Source organism: Pinus tabuliformis, chromosome 9, assembly GCF_031772625.1.
Source record: "Pinus tabuliformis cultivar Carrire ecotype Pingquan chromosome 9, CPIR1, whole genome shotgun sequence".
In the NCBI taxonomy this organism is placed as follows: domain Eukaryota; kingdom Viridiplantae; phylum Streptophyta; class Pinopsida; order Pinales; family Pinaceae; genus Pinus; species Pinus tabuliformis.
The window spans coordinates 1,107,111,171-1,107,130,123 of NC_142307.1; positions in this window are offsets into that span (position 1 = coordinate 1,107,111,171).

An 18,953-nucleotide genomic window follows, 5' to 3' on the forward strand; every position below is an offset into this window, starting at 1 on the left:
CAGCTCGAGAAGCTACAGGAAGACTTTCAACAAATGCAGATAGGCTATCAAAGGAGTCTCGAAGAGAAAGAAAAACAATTGCAGACTTTACAAGAAATGCATAAAGATGAGCCCAAGCTAGCAGAATTCATTTCAGAATCTATTGGCTTCAACGAGCAACTACTTCAGCAACAAGAAGAGTTGGGACGTAAAATATCACAGTGGAGGCACTATTGTGAGCTGAGCGACAAAATCACCAGTCAAGTGGTGGACTTGTGGAGTGACTATGATCAGAATGACAAGAGGGTGACAGAATATTTGACTTGGCAAGATGATGATGAAGGCAAAAGGGAAGGTGCACCCAGGATAAATGAAAATCATAAGGAGTTGCTCTTTAATAAATGGGATGAACAAATCAGGCAGGCAGAGCAAGCAACAGAGACAGCGGCAACTTAGGCAAGTATTCTTATCGACTATGTAAATGAAAATTTACACAGGGCCAATTTAATTGCAGAGACCACCCCGGGGTACCTACCAAACAAGTCGCAACTGGAAACAGAATGGAGGCAGAAAGTGCAGGCAAAAGGGAAAGCAATCCAAGCATTGGCCAGGTTGAATTGGGAATGTTACTGGACGTACTTGGTTAAACCGCACAGCCAATGGATGACGGTGAAATGCATTACAAATGCAGCCGAAAAGGTAGCGCCAGCTCTTGTAGATGCCGCTTTCACAGCCCAGCTCAGCGCAGAAATCAGTGAGCCGACTCTTCTCAAGCCTATGCTGAACACTTGCAACTTTAAGGACCAAGTTCATAAGTGACTTCATTTAGAATGTTGTTTTTTCCTTCAACTAGATTAGAAAAAGGATGGTCGTTTGAAAACCACATCCTAAATTTTGTAATAATACTATTATTAGAATTAGGAAGTAGTATTTCAACCCTTCTCATGCATTTAGAGAAGGGTCCAGAAATTTGTCAAAAAACTTGTCCTCGGAACATGCACTTCTGCACCCTCAGAGGAGGTTTTGATAAATGGATGGATCGGGATTTATTTATGTTTGCATTTTAATGTCTGCTACTGATGTTGCACTTCTATACTCTTAGTAGATGTTAGAACAAGTAGAGATAAATCGTTATTGCTTGAAGTTTGTGAGTGAAATCAGTCATAAATGGTACTTTTATCTCTTGACCAGTTTCTGCTTATATTCTTAGAGTGATATGCAGTTTTAGTTGTTTATATGTTAATGTATGAATGCGTGGTTTACCATTTGGCACTTCTGTACGGTGGAGTCATTTATTTGTGCTTGATATATGAATAACTTATTATGCGATATGTTGTTCACAACTGTTTTGCCTAACTTCTTATGCAGAATGGTTTATCTTAATTGATTTATATTCTTATGATAGCTGAATGATCTTTATTACCAGTTATTGTTCGAAACCTTTTTGGATCGCATAATAGAAGAAATATACCCCAGGTTAGCGTAGATTAGATGTGTTGTTTTCATTAGATTACAATAGCATAGAGTCCGTTTAGGAGTTAGAATTGAATTAGCTCTAAAATTACTTCTAGATCAGCATCATCAAACTCTACACACGCACACACCCCTTAGATTGGGAAACTGGTCCCATTATCCCCAGTCGGACCCGCTATACCAAATGGACAAGGAGCTGCCAACCAAGTTCCGGACCGGGTGGGTATCCCCCTTGTTGTCGACCCGATTTCTGGGCCCTCAACATATTTGGCCTGAACATAGTGTCTGTTGGAATGATTTTCAAATTGTAAAATTTGAATCAGGATGGCTACTCATAAAATCCCTATTTGGAGTTGCATCCATGTTCCTACCTCTTCCAACACTCCACCAGATGTGGTAAGACTCTTGTCTCAGGTAAAATTCAACGGTAAGAATAATTCTTCTGCCTTTAATCATGCCCTTCAGTTTATTCAAAAAGTTTCAGGTTTTGATATTCAGAGAATTGATGAAGGCATTTTGTGCAGGATTTTTACTCTTACATTCACAGCGGAAGCTAGAAAATGGTGCAGAACCCTCCCAGTTGCATCAATTCACAGCTGGGACCAATTCGTCAAAACTTTCATTTTGGAATTTGATTGTTATGACTACGACCAGGTATATGATGCAATTGATTATCTACGAAAGCAAGACGAACCCATGAGGGATTTTAATATGCGATTTCATCTTAAATGTCTAAAGTACGATCTTGAGAGTGAGCTCACGGATGAAGAATCTTCAGATTATGATGAGTATTCCCTACCTCCTATGTCTGATCAAGTAGAAATTAGTTCAACCTTTGTTTCATTTTCTTCTAATATGAATGAGGATTCCAAGTTGAATACACAAATCATCCATAATGAAGAAAATCTACAAAGCCTAGGAGTCATGCATGCTCTAATACCAGAAGACAAAAATGAGAATGCTGAAAGAAAAACTACCTTGGAACCAGGAGATGACTCGGATACAAAGTCAGACAATATCATTACAAATCAACAAATGCAGATGCCAAGGTTAGAACAGCAAACTATTTCTCTTTCAAAAAGTGTCAGCGCACAAAGGTATGATCTAAAACCCGATGTTTATGATGAATCTGATGAACAAAGTTTTTTTTATGATGTTTTCAAATGTGTTGTTCCAGATTCGCATTTTTCTCTTTATCTCGATGTTTTAGTGATGATAATTTCTCCCCTCTCAATATTAAAGATATCTCAAAAAACACAGAGGATTATTCAAATGACTCATCATTAGGTTTTCAAGATAAAGAGACAGCTTTGGCACATCCTTTGACCAATGTCAAACAAGAGCCGCTTGACATCCCTTGTCTGAAAATATATAATGAAAACGAGAAGCCTAGGGAAATCTGTAAAATCATTTGTGATAGTTACTTTGACAACTATGATGTCGTTGAGTTATCCCAAGTAACTCAACTAGGTTTAGATAATGGGGGACATCCTAAATCAGAAATCATATCAGTCGACCCTTATTTCGAAGTAAAAGATCATTTGCATGATTTTACCATCCAAGGTAATACCCCGATCTATGATTCATATCATGAGGAAAACTCCATACCTCTTCGCACTCATAACTCATCTCCTGATTTACAAGACCTGGCCAGTTCTTGTGAGGAGCAAGATATTAAATGTAAATCCTAGTTGTACTGTAACACTATCTGTACAAATAGTCATTCCTTTCTTTCTCACTTGCACTCATTTTGTACAAAATCGGATTTCGTTTTAAATTTTCAAACTTTTGATAGAATATGTTTTAGCGATTTATATATAGGAACTTTTGTTTCAAATGAAATCGCTAAAAGCTTAGCGTTAGCAAACAATAGGTTACAAGCCATTGAAACTAAAAAATCATCTTCACAACTTGACTTGTTATCCTTCCTATTACGAGATCATCAATTCATAACAGAAATTCATCCTAATTTTTATGATCCAATAGGTATCCAGCTGGAAAGAAGTTCTTATAAGAAAGGAAAATCAGACATAATTCCAGCTGAGGTTATAGATTCTTATTCCACAGCCAACATTTACGATCCAGGGAAAATCTGGTTCGTTACACTGATGTTCGGAAGTTTCATACGGCTAGGAATAAAAATGAATAGATGGTTCCATTGGAAATATCATTTCACATAGTCCATTTTCTATATATAGCTAGAATAGGAGTAGGAGTAATTTAGCTAAGTTATTAGGTTTGCTTTTGATAAATCGATAGGCAAAATTATACCTATTCTATATATAACCCTAGGAAATGTCTACCTCTCATTGCGTTAAATATCTTTCTCCATAAAAACACTTTCTTTGGTTAACGGCATTTGACATTTACTAAAGGCACCTTTTTTCTGTCAAATATTTTGAACTTCTACTTCTATGAACAACAAATCTTTTAGAAACTTGATCTTTATTATCACTAGAACTTTAACCCGGATATGATGCTAGTTTCAACTCCAAGAAATCTGAAGAAAGCTACCTCAGTAAAGAAATTGTTTTATGTCAGTACAATGAAAGGTATCAATAATGAAATAAACATTCTCTGTAGAAACAGCCATAACCAAACAACTCTATCATTGTCGTCCAGATCTTTCTTAAGGAAAGAAAATTTGACTTCCTCCCGGCTAAAGGAAAACGCAACATTCAGAGGAACAATCCAAAAAGACACTGTATCTCAAAGAATAAGAGGTCTCATTACGAGCCGGCTTATCATGATCACAAATATTATAACTTGCTGACTTTGCCAAAACTGTCTATCAAAACAGGGCAATGACTCAAGATTGTTGCAATCAAAAGACAGGGGGTCTCATCACGAGCCAACTTGTTCAGCAAAAGTGTAAATCAGGTGAATGACTGTGTCATAATTTGGCCACCAAACCAAGACATTGTTCTTTAGAGAATAAAAAAGGAAAAAGTGTCAAAAAGGGTTTTTCTCTGAAAAAGCTTGTAAATAACCTTAAGCAGGATAAAGGATCATTGCTGCATAATAGGTAACCCTGTCGAGGCTATGGACGCCTACTGGCAGCAGAGGCTCTACCTGCGACAAAGGAGCATATTTAAAAGAGGCTGTTACATAGGGAAGACTTTAATTTATGTTTTACAAGACCAAGTAATGACTGATTTAAATGCAAGGAAAAATTGAGGATGCAAGTAATCGAAATAGAAAGGGGTTGAAACAAAACGTCATTGACAATGTGAAGTGCCATTTGCTTTATCTTTTTATAATAAAATTCAAGTTTTCTGGAAAAAAAAAAATTTAGGAGTTTGAAAGCGTCAATAGAAAATCAGAGATAACTGGTTCTCCAAGTGAATCGCCAATTGTTGTGGCCAGCAACACCCCCCCTAGTTCATTTAAGTGTCAACCAAGATACTTGAATGAATGGGGACCCTTAGTTAATTTTTAGGAAAAGCAAGAGTTTCTTCTTGAGGTTACAATCATATGCTTAGGAAAAGGCTCTTGGATATTCTAAGCCTTAGTTTATGATGAGAAGAAAATCTTTAAAGTCGTGTTGCAAAAGGATAGGAAATATCTTCATTTCTCTTCAAAAAACGATATGCACATGTTCCTCGTGTTAACAATAAAATCGCATCGCAAAAAAGTAGTGCCCATAAAGAAAAACTTAAAGATTCACCGATCTGCGATAACGCCGATCGCTAGATCGCATATCACAGAAATGAGCCAACATATTTGACAAACATCAAAACTCTGCGATTTGCGATGATGCGATTAGCGATCGTTGCGATGCCACATCCTTGCGATTTGCGATGATGCGATTAGCGATCGCGCGACATGCGAGGTTACATCAGCAAATCATAAATCACTCCAGTATGAATCCTTCGGGCACGCCATTCAAAGAAAAGCCACTTACCATAATCTAACCCGAAATTTTGCGCTTTTAATGATAGTATATGAATTAGTTGTCAGTTATTAAATGGGTTAAAGACATGTGCCTTGCTAGAGATTTACTTCACGTAAGGTGGCATGTTTGATTGATCTGTTGCATTTAAAACTCTCCCATCACCTTTCTCGATCAGTCATTTCCATTTCGCTCGTAATCTGCAGGAACAAAGAGCCAAGATGACTCAGACAGAAACGAAAAGAAAAATGGGAAAGAAAAATAAAGCTCAAGGCTTCGAAGCAAGGGAGAAGACTAAAGAGATGGCGCCCCTGTACACAGACACAGCCTGTAATAGAGACGCGGGGATATCAACATGGGAAGGCATGTACAGGCTGTTAGAAGAGGAAAAACCTAGAATAATGAAGGTTGCTGCTATCGCAGGTGCACCACGCTCTTCTGAGGCGTCCTTAGAGGACCTAGCATGTTCATTCCTTCACAGAATAGCGGAAAGACCCAAAATTCTACCATATACAGACATGATCAAGTGGATACTGGATGATGCAGACTTGAACAACAGAGAATTCAAAGTTCACGGACATGGGCTCGTCGGATCGTTTGCTGCGCAAGATTTGAAGCTTATGTATCATCTTCCAGAACCCCAAAAGACCTATAACGCACAATTTGTTAAGAAGTTCGCGGCGGAGAATCTAGATCTATCAGACACCACTAAAGAATGGTCTAGAAGAGACAAACCGCTTAAAAAGGATAAAAACGGTATGTACAACACTGGTTCCCTCACCTCTCCATATTATTTTGATGCGGCCATGCTCTATAGGTTATTTGGGATGTCGGATATCAACAAGTTTTCATCTGAATGGCTACCATTAATTGATGTTTCCACTAACGCCGACATCATAGATGTTGGGTTGTGTTATATTCTTTCCACGACTAACCAACGTAGTTAAATGGGGGGTTAGAGGGGGGCGGTAGCCCCCCTTCGTTGCGCCGATTGCGCAGCGGGGAGGTCACAGGGGGGGCGGCAGCCCCCCCTGTCTGGGGGGTTTGAGAAGGGCGGGTAGCCCCCCTCTACGGTGTCTGGGGCAGCGCCCTGGGAAAATTTTTTTTGGACCCTATATTAGGTTGGGCGAACCTACCTATGGTTTTGTGCATGATTTTCGCACATGGTATTGGACGCGATGGTTTTTCGGTCCATGGTATTGGATGCTTCGGCATGTATAAATATGTATTGTAACATTGAAAGGAAAATAATGAAAAATCAAGCTGGTAGTCCCGGTTTTGGGATCCAGGGAAAAATCTCTGTGCATATGTGTTTTATGGGTTATGCTCTCGCATTGTTTATTTTCTTTGTTTAAGAATTCGTATGCAGGTAATTTCTGTACAGGGTTAAAACCTACATTTGGTATCGGAGCTGTTTTGGCTTCAAGGGGACGCCTTTGTTGCTGAGGGGTTTCGCTCGGGCCTGTGGTAGACCCTGTTCAGTGGGAGATCTACGAGATCGATTCTGGTGGTGAAAGAAGATGGCGAGCAGTGGAAAGATTGAGATTGAGAAGTTCAATGGTCAGAGTTTTGAGTTGTGGAAACTCAAGATGGAGGATCTGTTGGTCGATAAAGATGAGTGGATCGCGGTAGATCTGGGTACTAAACCATCGGGAGTGACCGATGAAGAATGGAAGAAATTGGATCGGAAGGCAAAGAGCACAATACGATTGTGTGTCTCAGATTCAGTATTGCTGAATGTATCAGGGGAAGCTACGACAAAGGCTTTGTGGGTCAAGTTAGGGACTTTGTACCAATCTAAGTCTCTGGTGAATAAATTGTTCCTGCGGAAAAAGCTGTATAACCTGAGGATGAAAGATGGAGACTCGGTGACAGAGCATTTGAATGCATTTAATACTGTGGTAAGTCAATTATTATCTGTTGATATTAAAATTTCAGATGAAGATAAGTGCATTAGTCTATTGTGTTCTCTACCAGATTCGTGGGATAGTCTGGTTATTGCAATAGGTAGCAATGCAACTGCTTTGTAGTTTGATGAAATAGTCTCAGCCTTGCTGATGGAGGAGATGAGACGGAAGAATATGGACAACCAGAATGGTGATGCCTTGTCTGTACGAGGATGGTCCCAGAACAGAAACAAAAATAAGTCATCGAGTGGGAGATCTAAATCTATAGGGAGATCTAAATATCCAGGAAAACCTACAAAGGTGGTGTGCTGGAAATGCGGAAAGGAAGGGCACTTCAGAAGGGATTGTAAATCTAAAGCTCCTGATAAAGGAAAGGGATCTGATGATGCTCCTTCTGCAGAGGCGAAAACCACCTCAGATGAAGGTGGGGATGTGTACTTGGCTTCTTCAAGTACACATGTAGATCATGAGGCATGGTTGATTGACTCAGGTGCATCCTTTCACTTCACTCCCCATAGAGAGTGGTTCTGCGAGTATGAGAAATACGATGGTGGTGATGTCTTCTTAGGAGATGATAGGAAGGCTAGAATCATTGGTCGGGGAAAAGTAAAGTTGAAGTTGCAAGGTGGAAGGGTTAGAACACTTTCGGGTGTTCTACATATTCCTGCATTGGCCAGAAATTTGATTTTTGTAAGCAAGTTGGATGATGCAGGTGTAAAGACGGTGTTCGAGAAAGATACCTGCAAGATGGTTCGAGGAGCACTGATATTGATGCGGGGAGTTCGGATTGGAACTCTGTACAAGCTGCAAGGTAGCACTGTTGTTGATGGGTGCAATAGTTCTATGGTTCTTGAAATTGGAGTAGAAAATGTAGTGGTCTCTGGAGAGAAGACCATGTTGTGGCATCAAAGGCTTGGACATATTGGAGAGAAGGGCCTTTGAATACTTCATGGTAAAGGTATGATAGAAGGTATGAATGATAGCTCTCTGGATTTTGATTTCTGTGAAAATTGTGTGTATGGGAAGCAGAATCGAGTGAGTTTCCCCTCTGGTGGTAAGAGGACGAAACAGATATTAGAGCTTGTGCACAGTGATGTGTTTGGACCTGTGAAGGTTCCATCACTGGGTAAGTCTGTGTACTATGTATCATTCATAGATGACTTCTCAAGGAATACATGGATATATTTCCTTAAGAAGAAATCTGAAGTCTTTGACAGGTTTAAAGAATTTAAGGCTCTAGTGGAAAATCAGACAGAGAAGAAGATAAAGGTGCTGAGGACAGATAATGGTGGAGAATTTTGCAGCAAGGAATTTGAAGAATTTTGTAAGAAGTGTGGTATAGCACGGTAGAAGAATACTCCATATACACCTCAGCAAAATGGAGTCGCAGAAAGAATGAACAAGACGTTGATGGAAAGGGCAAGAAGCATGCTCAGTGGTGCTGGGTTAGGACAGGAATTCTGGGCAGAGGCGGTGGATACTGCACGTTACCTGATCAACAGATCACCCTCATCAGCGTTGGAGGATAAGACTCCACAAGAAGTATGGACTGGTAAGAAACCCTCTCTTTCACATCTGAGGGTATTTGGATGTGATGCATATGTACATGTTCCAAAGGAGAAATGAACCAAGTTGGATAGTAAATCTGAAAAGTGCATCTTTATTGGGTATAAGGATGGTTTAAAGGGTTATAAGCTTTGGAACCCAGTCACACGGAAGGTTGTGTACAGCCGAGATGTGGTGTTCAGAGAGGTAAAAGATGTTATTCAATCTGAAGTCCAACCAAAGGAACCTGAGAAGATAGAGTTTGAGCAAAAGGAGGAAGAATCAGACTCTGCAGCAGAGGAGGAATCAGAAGATGAAGAGCCACAAACTTCGGCTGTGAGAAGATCAGGTCGAGAAAGAAGGCAGCCAGAAAGGTATAGTCCATCTGCTTTCAGTTCAAATTTTTCTTTGTCTGTTACTGATGATGATCCCAGAACTGTGAAGGAAGCAGTGGATTCAGAGGATGGAAAACTCTGGAAAGAGGCCATGGTTTATGAAATGGCATCTTTGCACAAAAATGAGGCTTGGGATCTGGTAGAGTTGCCGGCTGGAAGGAAACCCATTGGCAGCAAATGGGTGTTCAAGAAGAAGACTAATGCAGAAGGAAAGGTGGAGAAATACAAATCTCGGTTGGTAGCAAAAGGTTATTCCCAGGTGTCGGGAATTGATTTTGGTGATATTTTTTCTCCTGTTGCCAAGGTAGCTTCTATTAGATTACTTTTATCTGTTGCTGCTGCTTTTGATTTTGAGGTAGAACAGATGGATGTGAAGACAGCATTTCTTCACGGGGATTTGGAAGAGGAAATCTACATGAGGCAACCTGAAGGCTTTGCGGTGAAGGGTAAGAAAGAACTGGTATGCAAGTTAAAGAAGTCTCTGTATGGGTTAAAACAGTCACCAAGGATGTGGTATCAGAAATTTGATACATTTATACGGGGACTTGGCTTCACCAGAAGGAAAGCAGATCATTGTGTGTATTTTAAATTAATTGGTGACTGTGTTATCTATCTGGTCTTGTATGTGGATGATATGTTGCTGGTTGGAAATGACAAAGAAATTATCCAGGATTTGAAGACCCAATTGTCCTCCAAATTTGACATGAAAGATCTTGGTGCTGCAAACTATATTCTGGGCATGGAAATTAAAAGAGATCGGGCAAAGAGGAAGCTTTGGTTAAACTAGAGGAAGTATGTCGAGACAATACTGCAGAGGTTTAATATGCAGGATAGTAAACCGGTGAAGGTTCCTATTCCTGTAGGTGTGAGGTTATCTGCTGAACAGTGTCCCAAGACACAAGAAGAGGAAGAGGACATGTCCCGTGTTCCATATGCAAGTGCAGTCGGTAGCCTGATGTATGCAATGGTCTGTACTAGACTAGACATTGCACATGCAGTGGGAGTATTGAGCAGGTTTATGTCAAAACCTGGGAAGGAGCACTGGACAGCAGTGAAGCGGGTTTTCATGTATTTGTGTGGCACTAGTGATTATGGTTTGTGCTACCAAGGAAGACCAGGATTGGACAGAGTATTGCATATTCATGGTTTTGTTGATGCAGACTGGGCTGGAGATCTGGATCAGAGAAGATCTACAAGTGGGTATGTGTTTAACCTATTTGGAGGTGCAGTGAGTTGGATGAGTAAGAAACAATCTGTAGTGGCACTATCAACTACAGAGGCAGAATACATGGCAGCCACTCATGCAAGCAACGAAGCAGTTTGGTTGCAGAGATTGTGTTCAAGTATGGGGTTAGTACAGGGAGCTATAAGAATAGACTGTGACAGCCAAAGTGCAATTTTCTTGGCAAAGAACCCTGCTTATCATTCAAAGACAAAGCACATTGATGTTCAGTATCACTTTGTGAGGGATATGATAGAAGACAAAAAGGTGTTGCTGGTAAAGGTGGACACTTTGAAGAATACTGCAGATGCATTGACAAAATCTGTGAGCTCTGAGAAGTTCTCTTGGTGTAGAGAAACAATGGGTGTTTCAGGGCTGGAAAAATGACTAAGCTCTCCTGTGGAAAGAAAACAACAAGTGGGAGTGTTGAGCTAATTTATGTTCCTAAACTAACACAATTATTTACTTATCAATCCGGGTTGTTTATTCTTGGAGGAAAATTCACTATTTGTGAAGATCAAATACAATCAAACTTTGAAAGATAAATGATTAAAAACTAAGAGAAAATATATCTTAAAACTCTTGATTCAATCAGCTTAAAAGAGGAAACATTGAAAGAGTTCTTGAACTCAAGAAGTCTACTTCCAACTCAATTATTACTTCATGAATTAGATATGATAACCAGAAACTCAAGATGCATAAATCATACACGAAAAAGGCTCTTAACTTAAGAGACACTTAAAGTTTTCCATAATAACTCATTCATCTCAAGATATAAATCTAAATGGAAACAAACTAGTTGCATGTAAACAAAAGAGACTACTTCTAATTCACCATTTCATAGAGAGAATGCCCAACTTGAACATTTGTTTCCCAACTCAATTAGATGATGAATAAACCATTAACAACTGAAATCAATCACTATTCATAATCATGATGCAATCTGAAATAAGACTTTGAAAAACTAAAGCTACCATCAACCAGATTTGCAATGAAATAAATCTAGTCTAACTTGAAAGTGTACTTAGCTTGGAGTGGGGGCCCTCCACCCTTGCCTTGCACACTTATGAAGATGATATCAGAAGCTTTATATCAGCAAAACATCCATGTATTGATCAGCAAAATGAAAGTAACACAAGTCTCCAACTTAAGTCTTCACACCAAAAATATTACAGCATAAAAGTATCATATGTCAAGTGTTTTGAGCCATCAAAGTGTGGCTCTTAAATAAGAGGTTCATGAAACCAACTGATCTAAAATCACTCTAACAAACATATCTACTCTAATCCACCTCTCCAAGTCGAATCCACCTTCCTCATCCCAAGAAATATGACTAATATCTTGGAATCCCAAAACAGCCCTATTTAGATGGGATTTCTGGATGACTAGTCATGATTGACTAGCTCCAAAAAGGCATAATAAAGCTCGATCTGGTTGAACCAAGCATAGGTGGCTTGGTCCTAGTTCCAAAGCTTTCCATTCATGCATCCCATTCGTGCTAAGGTGGCCTGCATCCATATCAACCATAAAGTGATTACGGGAATTTCTGAAATTGCCAAAATTGCACTTAAAATCAAACTTTTATAAAAACTCTAGAAATTGACAAATTAAAGTTAAATACCTGATTATACTTCAAATATTCATTAAAATGAGATGGATGAAGTGAAAATGAAGGATAAATGGATAGTTAGATAAGTTTCTCAAAGCAAAAAGAGATCAAAACTGAAGCCCAATAGGGAGATTGTTGGGTTGTGTTATATTCTTTCCACGACTAACCAACGTAGTTAAATGGGGGGTTAGAGGGGGGCGGAAGCCCCCCTTCGTTGCGCCGATTGCGCAGTGGGGGGGTGGGTAGCCCCCCTCTACGGGGTCCGGGGCAGCGCCCCGAGAAAATTTTTTTTGGACCCTATATTAGGTTGGGCGAACCTACCTATGGTTTTGTGCATGATTTTCGCACATGGTATTGGACGCGATGGTTTTTCGGTCCATGGTATTGGATGCTTCGACATGTATAAATATGTATTGTAACATTGAAAGGAAAATAATGAAAAATCAAGCTGGTAGTCCCGGTTTTGGGATCCTGGGAAAAATCTCTGTGCATATGTGTTTTATGGGTTATGCTCTCGCATTGTTTAGCTTCTTTGTTTAAGAATTCGTATGCAGGTAATTTCTGTACAAGGTTAAAACCTACAATAGATTGGGCCAAAATCCTTTCTGATACTCTATACACGGCTGTTATCAATTACCGGTCTAAAAGATCCTTGTCTCAAAGGGTCTATCCTCCTTTTTATCTGTCTGCATATATTATGGATTCTGTTTGTCTTGTATCTGAATTCCCTATTATGGGTTGGAAATGGACTACCCAAGACCCATTGCCCATCCATATTTATCATAAGGTATTATGGGATTCCCAGTTTGCCCCTCACTTTTACCAGATTTTCCATGGGCTTATTTTGCCCCTATATAGAATAATGTATGATAAAGACCCCCCAAGGTGCTCTCCCGAGACCCAAATTGACATCATCCCCATCGCGAGATGGTTCGGGGAAGAATGGTTTACTTACATTAGAGTTTTTAGAAGCACTGTACCTCCACATGTCCTACCCCTATATGTCCCTGATAAGCTTTTGGCTCGGGAAATCGCTTATCAAACCTGTTCCGAAGGCGGCCTGACCAAAGACCTAAAGGAGAAGAAGAAAGCCATATGGCCTCATGATCCAGGTGGATATTGGTGGCCACCTGCCAGGTCCACCTGGACCCCCACCATTGTCTTTCTCAGCATTTTCAGTTTCCTTAATTGTAGCACAGTTTACTATTTTTAGCAGTTTTTCGGGTCCTGAACTTCCGGAGCCGTTTTGAGGCCCTAAACGACGTTTTTTTGGAATTCTGAGGCGACCGAGCCCTATGTATATTGCCTCCCAAAGTGGTAGTACTCGGATAGATCTTTCTAACGAGCTATCGTACGCGTCAAACGGAGATCGTATGCCAAAGTTACGACCCCGGGAAATTGATGTACCAATTTACCCAAACGGGGCCCACAATTTGGCGTTTCATCTTCTAGGGTTAGGTTTTGGTATGTGAAGGGTTTTCCATTGTTTCTCAACAATAAATAGGCCTTCGAGCCTCATTGTAATACAGTTCAGAACAGTTCAGAGGCATGTAGCCATCACATCTCTTCTCAGAGATAAGCTACCATCGCCCTAGCTAGTTTATTGCCATTTCTGTTTGTAAGCATATGTCAGTATTTTCCATTAATGAAATGAAGTATTATTTCCGCTGCATCTTTGTGTATATGGTTATCTCTGTAATTTGTTGCGTTCCTGCTTAAATCTGGATCAGTGGTATCAGAGCGGTCTGCTTTTTCTCTGTTTTTCTTTGCATGTCCCCAACAAGGTCGGGATATAAGGAGTTAGGGCTTGAACTGGTTGAACCTTTGCAAGACCAGCCTCGCAAATCCCGACGGCCTCCCATGGCGGACGAGAAGAAAGACGAGGGGGCAGGAGATCCCATCAAAATCTTGCTCGAAGAAGCGCTCGAGCGACAACGGAACGCGATGATGGACAGCTTTGCGCAGATCCTTCAGCGGCTACCCAGAAGCGGCGCATCGGCTTCCAGCAGCTCCTCTGGAAACGCCACACCCTTTAAGGTACAAGTTAATTTTGAAATCCCCATATTCGAGGGTCAGATAGACGCCGATGCCGTAGATAAATGGTTAAATCTGCTAGAGGGTTATTTTTCTGTTCATGAATTTTCGAGTCGGGAAAAGATTGTTTTTGCTCTTCTCAAAGCAGCCCCCCACGTCAAGGACTGGTGGGAAACCTACTGCGAGCAGAAGGATGAAAGTACTGGCTCACTATTTTCAGCCGCACCCACCTGGGATTCGTTCCGGGATGCCATCAAGGAGCAGTACTACCCTGTCGGAAGCTATGAGGATGAATACATAAAGTGGACCACGCTGCGGCAAGGAAGGGACCAAGATGTGCCGGAGTTCACCAATCTTTTCCATACCCTTCGCACAAAGTTGGGTATCAAGGATTCGGAGCAACATTTGATACTCAAATACCGTGGCTGCCTGCACAAGTACATCCAGGAAGAAATACAGTTCCTAAACATCCCCTCGCTCGGCGCAGCATACCGGTATGCCGTCAAAGTCGAGCAGAAGTTTAAACAAAAGAAGCGAGACTTTGGATCTGCGAATCCAAAGCAGGGGAAAGGTGCCCCTAAACCACAGAACAAAGGACAAAGCCAAGGCGGGACAGCCCAAGACAACCAGCTGAAGCTGCAAGCAAAGAGCAACGCCGCGAAGCCGAGAAAGGACACTGGAAAATGGTGCGAGTTCCATAAGAGCTCCACTCACAACACAAGTGAGTGTCGGGCCAAAAAGTCACTGGTGGCTGAGCTAAAGGTTTCAGAATCAGATGCATGTTCCGACTCTGAGTCAGAACCCGATAAGGGGTATGAAAAAGGGAAGCAGATCATTGATGCGGATCCCAGCGCCACTGTTGCTACCGCAAAGATCCAGAAAAATGAACCCGAAGATCCAGAGGAGGAGGAGCGTCTCTTCCACTCCCAGATGTGGGTCAAGGGCTCCCCGATACAGTTCATTGTTGATAGCGGGAGTCAAAAGAACCTCATTTCGGCAGAGGTCGTGAAGCGGTTGGGCTTACCGACCACAGCACATCCACAACCATACACCATTGGGTGGCTTTACCAAGGGCGAGATCTTCGCGTGAGCCAGCAGTGTCGCCTTCCATACAACATCAAGCCCTTCACGGATGAGGTATTGTGTGACATTGCTCCCCTTGAAGTTTGTGATGTATTACTAGGACAACCATACTTGTGGAAGCGACATGCTGTGTATGAATCAAGGCCCCGTGCTGTTATTATTACATTGGGAAATAAGTTGTTCAGGATACCAGAGGTACCACCACCTGCCGCCATCTCTTTGATTACTGCAAAACAATGCAGTAAGATCATTTCCAAAACCAGGAAATTTGTTTTCCTGATGATACGCCCTCAAGGGAAGAAGAAGACAGTGGCCGCGGCCTCCAAACGAGGTCCCTCTGCACGGCAGCTACAAATGGACAAGATTGTGGAGGAGTACAAAGACATCTTCACCTCCCCGGCAGGGGTTCCTCTGCACTGTCAAGTCAAGCACTCCATTGATCTGACCCCAGGTGCGCCGCTACCCAATGGACCAATTTATCGGCGCTCCGTTCTGGAGAACAATGAAATCAAGAGGCAGATTCAGGAGCTCCTACAGAAAGGTCACATCCGTCCGAGTTCTTCGCCCTGTGGGAGCCCGATAGTGTTGGTACAGAAGAAGGATGGGACGTGGAGACTCTGTATTGACTATCGGGCGCTGAACAAGATCACTGTCCGTAATAGGTACCCGATCCCGCGGATTGATGACCTCCTAGACCAACTAAAGGGGGCGAAATATTTCAGCAAGATCGATCTGAAGTCAGGATATCACCAGGTACCAATTGAACCCTCAGATGTGTGGAAGACTGCCTTCAAATCCAAGGAGGGCCTCTTCGAATGGTTGGTCATGCCTTTCGGATTGACGAATGCTCCTGCAACCTTTATGAGGCTAATGGATGACATCTTGCGGCCATTCACCAACTCCTTTGTAGTAGTATACTTGGATGACATTCTGATCTTCAGCCAGAGTTGGGAAGAGCACCTCCACCACATCCGACAGGTTCTCCAAACACTGCGGCAACACAAGCTATGTGCCAATTTGGAGAAATGCACTTTTGGCATGACCGAGGTCCAGTATCTGGGATACATCATTGATGAACAGGGGGTGCATGTCGATCCAGCCAAGGTCCAAGTCATTCGGGATTGGCCCTCTCCAACCACTCTAACAGAGCTCCGCAGCTTTCTAGGTCTTGCCAACTTCTACCGCAGGTTTGTGTTGGGATTTTCTCATATTTCTTGGCCCTTGAGTCAAGTCACCAAGGGCGGGGCGAAAGCAAAATTCTTTTGGTCTGAATCTCAACAGAAGGCATTCAGGGAGTTGAAGGATCGCCTCTGCACGGCACCAGTGCTCGCGTTACCAGATTTACAACAACCATTTGAGGTCGAGACAGATGCCTCTGACTATGCTATTGGGGCAGTCCTTACTCAACATGGACATCCAGTGGCATATCACAGTGAAACACTTTCAGACACAGTCCGGAAGTACCCCACTTATGATAAAGAGATGTATTCCATTGTACAGGCCTGCCGACAATGGAAGCATTACATTTTGGGGAAGGAAACGGTCATCCACACAGACCACCGACCTCTGCAATTCATACAGACCCAAGGGAAATTGCAGAATGATCGCCATCAGAAGTGGTCTACATACCTGCAACAGTTTCACTTGAATATCAAGTATAAAAAGGGCAGCACCAATAATGTTGCAGATTGCCTCAGTCGACCACCGATCATGGCGCTAACCACCGTGCTCAACTCTTGCGGGCACGAGACTTCTGATTGGCCACTTCTCTACAAAAGCGACCCAGAATTCGGCCACACATACCAGACACTCTTGGAGGGTCGGCAGGTTGCAGATTTTCACCTCCAGGATGCCCTATTATGCCACCTCGGTCACCTTTGTGTTCCTTCAAGCGAGCGTGCCAAGATGATTTGGGAAGCACACTACAGTCGGGCTGCTGGGCATTTCGGGGTCGAGAAAACAGTGGCAGTACTGCAAAACTATTTCTATTGGCCGAATCTTCGACAGGATGTTGGGAAGTACATCCGATCATGTACTGCCTGTGCCATTGCCAAACCGACCATTAAGAAGCAAGGCCTCTATACCCCGTTGCCTACCCCTAGTCGACCTTGGGAATCCATCTCCATGGATTACATGTCAGGCCTTCCTTCCACTAAGCATGGAAATGACTGTGTTTTTGTGGTCGTCGACAGGTTCTCAAAGATGGCCATTATGATGGCCTGCAAGAAGAATATCACAGCAGAAGCCACTGCTAAACTCTTCTTTGAACGAGTGTGGGTGCACTTTGGGATCCCACAGTCTATCATCTCAGATCGGGACAGTCGGTTTCTCAGCACATTTTGGTCCAGTCTCTGGTCAATGCTGGACACCAAACTCACGAAGTCCACAGCCTTCCATCCTCAAACTGATGGCCAGACAGAGGTTGTCAACAGGATGATTGTGCACATTCTGCGCATGTATAACTCAAAGCATCCACGCACATGGGACGAGAGCCTCCCCTATGTTCAGCACAGCTACAACCGAGCTCTTCACAGCTCCACTGGCCATAGCCCTTTTCAGGTGGGTTTAGGATTCCAGCCACTATGCCCCATTGATGTGGCCATGCCACTTGCAGCTACTCACATGAATTCAGCTCATGTCCAGTCCGAAACAGATAAGGCCACCAGCTTCATTGAGCGCATCCAACATATTCGCCAGCAGGTCCATGACATTCTTGAGAAATCAAATGCCAAGTACAAGCAGCGACATGATCAACACCGGGTGCCACACAAGTTTCAGGTGGGCGACAAAGTCTGGTTGCATTTGCAAAAGGAACGCCTTACTGGAGCCTATCGGAAATTGAGACCACTTCGATATGGTCCTTACACCATTACTAAGGCTATGGGAGACAATGCATTTGAGCTCAGCATTCCCCCATTCCTTGGCCTGCACCCAGTGTTCAATGTGGACCGCCTTCGGCCATACTTTCCACCATTGCTAGACACATCCGACATTGCAGAACAGCTCAAACCCACAGAATTAAATCCAGATTGCATGGAACAAGCTGCAACTGATCGGATCATGGACACACAGATCAAGAACACTCGCCAACAGCATATCCAACTGTATCGAGTTGTCAAAGCAGGCCAACTCCTTCAGCAGGGCAAGTGGCTCACCAGGGAACAAGTTCAGCAGAGGTTTCCTCATCTCATGGAGGAGCTCAACGCAATGGGGACCATTGCTTCCTAAGGGGGGAGGAATGATCCAGGTGGATATTGGTGGCCACCTGCCAGGTCCACCTGGACCCCCACCATTGTCTTTCTCAGCATTTTCAGTTTCCTTAATTGTAGCACAGTTTACTATTTTTAGCAGTTTTTCGGGTCCTGAACTTCCGGAGCCGTTTTGAGGCCCTAAACGACGTTTTTTTGGAATTCTGAGGCGACCGAGCCCTATGTATATTGCCTCCCAAAGTGGTAGTACTCGGATAGATCTTTCTAACGAGCTATCGTACGCGTCAAACGGAGATCGTATGCCAAAGTTACGACCCCGGGAAATTGATGTACCAATTTACCCAAACGGGGCCCACAATTTGGCGTTTCATCTTCTAGGGTTAGGTTTTGGTATGTGAAGGGTTTTCCATTGTTTCTCAACAATAAATAGGCCTTCGAGCCTCATTGTAATACAGTTCAGAACAGTTCAGAGGCATGTAGCCATCACATCTCTTCTCAGAGATAAGCTACCATCGCCCTAGCTAGTTTATTGCCATTTCTGTTTGTAAGCATATGTCAGTATTTTCCATTAATGAAATGAAGTATTATTTCCGCTGCATCTTTGT